Here is a 6,027-nt window from a genome sequence, read left to right as displayed (position 1 = left end):
TATTCAATCATGAGTGTCTATATCATCCTCGACATCTGAGGATACAGATTCCTTGGATTCCATTTGTGCAAAAGAATGTATATGACCTCCGCAAACTTCAAAGGTGGCTATAGGAACTTCCTTATCTCCTCACAATCAGCCAACTTTTCCAACTACAGAAGATGCTACACACTCTTCCAAATATGCACAAAGGGTTTCCAGTCCTTCTTTATAACCACAAGCAGACCCAGAACATCTGCCAAATATCTTAAAGGCTCTGGATTTTACCTTATCGCCTGAAGAGGACTTGGAACCTGTTTTGCCTATCAAGCAGGCTAGGGAACCTGACACTTCTATACGAAACTCTGTTTCCTCTTCTCCAGCAGAAGAAATTTTTCTTGGAACTTCCTCAATTACACAACAATAACTAGCAGCATCCTTATCTGCTCATGAGACTCTAAACCTCTCACATAAGTCCATGATGCTCTAGGAGAGATCACATCTTCAGATGGAGCATTAATATCTAACCCCCATTCTGACGTTACTCAGGATTTCTACACATATACATGGTACATTAAGGTGTTCCTCATCTGAGAAGGATGTCTTAGGATCTAATGCATCTGAACTGCTTGCTTTACAACTTTCCCCATCAACGCAAGTAGATTTATTTCACATGTCCACTCTGGGGAGAAATAGTCGACATTCTCCCTGTACTAAATGGACCCCAGGCATCCAGTTTCTAGAAACATAGGGTTTGATTTAATCCTTCTAATGGAGTCTTGCGAAATTTCTCATCAAAGGAAGACAGTTTCAATGATCACCCTTCTGATAAAAGGGATCTTGTGCCATCTTCTGCTAACAAAGAGAAACCAAAAGCTACAACTACTCCTTAGGTTTGTCCCACACCTTCTCCATCTGTCCAAAGGGCCTTGGAATTTTCCAAAAATGACAAAGAAATTTTGGAAAGTTGCCAATCCTAACCAGTGCTTCCTGGACATTACATATTGTCCCAAGATGCTCAAGTAACTCCTCCTTCTACAAAAAAGGCATGTTCACCATCTGCCCTAGAATTTCAGGGAATTTCATCACCCTTCTCTAGGGCTCCATAAAGTGTTCTCCATGCTCAAAGTGATTTGTCATTGTGAAAATTAGACTTCAAAAATAGAAAACCTTTTTTTTAATATTTCTAAAGGTCTGTGGGAAAGTGCACATCAAAAAATTTCATTTAGAACTTGTCCCATAAGCCCAAGTATATCAGAAAAATTCCATGTTTTTGAAAGCATCTAAAAATCAATCTGGCACTAGCACTCTACCTGGGAAACATTTACCATCAGCCATACAATCCCCAGGACCATCAAAATCTAAAAAGGGTTATCTAGAAACTTTATCATCTGCCAAAAGGTCTTTAGGATGTTCAGAAACTCCTCCAAGAGCTCGGTTAACCCAGAGAACAAAAGAACTAAAGCCATTTGCCCGTGGTGTTTTCCGAAGTACCACATATCTCTTCTTTTCTTTTATACCAAGAATGAAGGCCAGCTTCCTTCTCCCCATCTCTGATATCTTCATCCTATTTGTTCACCCTCCCAAATGGCTGTTTACTCCGTATTAGAGGCCAATTAGTAAACCCTAGAGGTACTGAAGGAATATCTGAGAGGCAGTTGCAGTCAGGACAACACTTGTGACGTCACAGAAGTGGATAGGGATCCCCAGGATACAAGAGTTTTTCAGGCAGGGCCTAATGATGATGTCACTGGGAACTGCCATGGTCTACCTGCTGAACTGCTTTCCTTACATTGACCAGATTTGGAGGTGCCCTTTCCACGAGTGCCTCCTGTGACACAGTAGAAACCTTTACATGCTACATCTTTCTAAAGCTAGAGACTACTCTCTTCTTCATTAGTGGTTATATGCTCTGAATGAAGAAAGTTAGTCAGGGGCTTGTCATGGGTAGAAAATATCTAGGAACACAGAAGGAAGGAGATTCTTCTGTAGATTAATTTTATTCCCAGGTACAATCCTGGGAGTAAAATTCAATTCCCTAGGTTTTCTCTGTTTCGCAGGTGCCAGTATTTTCCTACAGACCTTTAATTGAGTGAATATTGTTTTACATTTTCTAATTGTAATTTCATTGATAGGGGACATTATATATGTTCCTACATGTGTACTCAAAATTTCATTTTTCCAATTCCATTTTTTGCCATGAATTTGGTATCAAACTGGGCCCAGCTATACAGTGAATATAAGAGTGGAAATATTGGATACCTACTTCAAATGATCAACTCCCAAATCCTTATTTTATCCATAAATTACCAGACCTAAGTAAAGCAAAGGACAGTATGGACTATTGAATTTGGTTCTGAAGTCCTATTAGATATCAGTTCTCTAATCTTTACCTTCTTGTGTTACCAGAGAAAGACTTGAGGGTTTTGGATGTTTTACCATGATTCTTTCTTCAGGCAAAATATCAGTTTCTGGGTGATGCACAACAAGAGGAATGGCTTGAGGTCTGGTGAAACCTCATCTTCAATAGGGTATAAGAACAGGAAGGAGTTTATTTGGCATTGTCATTTGTGGATCCTATATTCTTGACTTAGTTACGTAGAATCCATGTAAATATTGCATCAAAATTCACAGTTGTATGTGTCACCATATATATATATATATATATATATATATATATATATATATATATATATATATACATATATATATATCACATAGACACACACACACACACACACACACACACACACACACACACACATATATATATATATATATATATATATATATATATATATCTGGCATCAAAACTAAATAAGATTGTTGAAGCTAAGAAGAGCATGCTGCCAGGAACTGGATATAGAACTTTCATGAGAGACACAGCTAGAGTATGTCAAATACAGAAGTGAATGCTAGTGACAAACCAGAGAACCGAAAATGGAACTCTATTTGTAGATGTTGAGAAAGGATTACAAGAGCTGAATGGGCTGTCAACCCCATAAGAACTACAATTTCAACTAACCAGGGCTTTCTGGTACTAAACCAATATTCAAAGACTGTGTATGGGCATAGCTATGGCTCCATTTGCATATGTGGTAGAGTATGGCGATGTTGGGCATCAGTGGAAGGAGAAGCCCTTGGTTCTCCCTTGCTTTTAGTGCTAGTTAAAGGGAATGTCCAGGCACAGTAAGAGGGTTATAGAAGAAGGGTAATGGGACTGCTTGAGAATCTTAAGGACAGGAAACTGGGATAGGAAATAACATTTGAAATGTAAATATAGAAATATCCAATTAAAGAAGATATAGAATTTGAGAAAAAAGTAAAAAAGGAAATAAAGACAAAAAGAAAATGGCAGCTAGCCAGACCTATTGACTCAGAAACCTAAAGAGTCCCTGTCAGGGAATTGTAGTCAGAATAATACTGGTGGAAAGACTGAGAAGATGAAGTCCAAATTTGAAGCATTTCTCTTTCCCAGATATCAGTCTCAGACAGAAACTGCACTATGGGAATCCAAATCATGGCTGAGTTTACACTGAGCTGAGGACAGAATACTTGTCTTTCGCTTGTTCCTTAGGACCTCTTTCTTCTGGAATAAAGAATCAAAGTCATGAGCTCTCAGGAAAACAACTGGGACCTTTCAAACAATTGGCTTTTAGAATAACGAAATTAATGACATAAACTGTCTGATTTCCAAGAACTGTAACAAGTAGGGAAGTCCAGATGCTTCTAGGAGGCTCTCAGCTCCTGATTCCCATACGTTGAAGGCTCAGATAAAGGTTATTTCTTCAGCAAACCCACTCAACCCCTAACCAGTATTCACTGAGCTTTTCAATTTACCAAGCATTTCTTCATTTTTTATACAGATACAGGACAGCTTCCTTCTCCCCATCTCTGTACACTTTACCCTCTTTCTTCTCCCTCCCAAATGTCTGTGTTTTTCTGAATTAGAGCCTATTAGTAAACCCTAGAGGTACTGAAGGAATATCCCAGAGGCATTTGCTGTCAGGACAACACTAATAATATCACAGAAGAAGATAGCGATCTCCAGGATAGAAGAATATATCAGGCAGGGCCTAATGATGATGTCACTGAGAACTGCCATGGCCTAACTGCTAAACAGCTTTCCTTACATTGACCAATTTCAACGGTGCCCTTTCCAGGAGTGTCTCCTGTGACACAGTGGAAACCTTTAGGTATGACATCTCTCTAAACTTAAGTACTTCTATTTGTTTCATCAGTGGTTACATGTTCTGAATGGAGAAAGTTAGTAAGGTGCTTGGCCTGGGTAGAAAAGGTCTAGAAACATGGAGTGGAGGAGATTTTTCTAGATAATAATTTTATTCCCAGGTCCATTCCTCTGATATACACTTCAATTTCCTAGGTTTTTTCTGTTTCTCAAAGGAAAGTATTTTCCCTACAGATCTTCAATTGAATGAATATTGTATTTAATTTTTTTCTCCCCTCTTGAGTGGGCACATTATATATATATATATATATATATATATATATATATATATATATATATATATATATTCCTGAATATGTACTCAAAAATTCTGTTTTCCAATTCAATTTTTTGCATTGATTTTGGCAACAAATTCAGCCCAATTATAGAGTGAGTATAGCAGTGTAAATATTGTGTACCTTCATCAAATGATAAACTCCCAAATCGTTATTTTATCCAAAAATTACCAGACTTCATTGAAATAAAGGACAGCATGGACAATAGAATTCAGTTCTCTAGTCCCGTTTGATATCAGTTATGCATTATCTACCTTACTGTGTTCCGAGGAAGAGACTTGAGTGTTTTGGATGCTTTACCATGATTCTTTCTCCATGCCATACATAAGACTCAGGAGGAGGTGCAGGATGAGGAATAGCTTGAGGTACAGTGAAACCTCAGCTTCATAAGGTTCATAAGAAAAGGAGGGAGTCTATTTGACACTGTCATTTGTGGATTCTACTTTCTTGACCTTGTATACCAGAATCCATTTTAAAACAACATGTAACCTCATAGCTGTATGTTATATATAGATAGAGATAGAGATAGAGATAGAGATAGAGATATAGATGACATAGATATAGATATAGATGATATAGATATAGATGTAGATATAGATATAGATAGATATAAATAGATAGATATAGATATAGTTAGAGATATAGATAGATATAGATAGATAGATAAATGGATAGATAGATAGATACAGATATAGATATAGATAGATATATCAGCCACCAAATCTAGATAAGATTGATGAATCTTAGAATTGCATTATTAGAAGTAACGGATATAGGTCTTTCCTGAGAGACACAGCTAGAACATGTCAAATACAGAAGTGAATGGTAGTGGCAAAGCAGTGAACTGAAAACAGATCTCTTGTTGGTAGATTTTGAGAAAGGATTACAAGAGCTGAAAGAACTTTCAATCCAATAAGTAAGACAATGCCGATGAACCAGAGTTTCTGGTAATATACGAATATTCAAAGATTGTACATGGATATACCTATGGCTCCCAATGCGTATGTAGCAGATAATGGCGTTGTTGGTCATCAATGGAAGGAGAATCTCTTGGTCTAATCTAGCTTTTATTACCAATTCAAGGGAAAGTCAAAGGGCAGTAAGAGGGATTATACAAGAAGTGTAGGGGACCAATTAGTGATCTTATGTGGAGGAAACTGGGAAAGACAAAAATATATGAAATGTAATATGTAAAAAAAATTAGAAAATAAAAAAATGCTAAAAAATAAAAATAAATAAATAAATATTGAAATGAATGGTATAAACTCTCTGACTTCCAGGAACCATAAGAACAGACAAGTCCAGATTCTTCTGAGAGGACACAAGCTCCTGATTCCCATATGTTAAAGGCTCAGATCAATGCTATCTCTTCAGCAATACCACTCAACCCCTACCATGGAGTCACTGAGCTTTCCCAAGCACACATATTTCTTCCTTTTTTAGACCAAGATGGAAAGGCAGCTTCCTTCTCCCCATTTCTGATCTCTTCATTCTCTTTGTTCTCACTCCCAAATGGTTTTTACT

This window comes from Rattus norvegicus, chromosome Y, assembly GCF_036323735.1.
Source record: "Rattus norvegicus strain BN/NHsdMcwi chromosome Y, GRCr8, whole genome shotgun sequence".
Lineage (NCBI taxonomy): Eukaryota > Metazoa > Chordata > Mammalia > Rodentia > Muridae > Rattus > Rattus norvegicus.
This window is presented reverse-complemented; position numbering follows the sequence as displayed.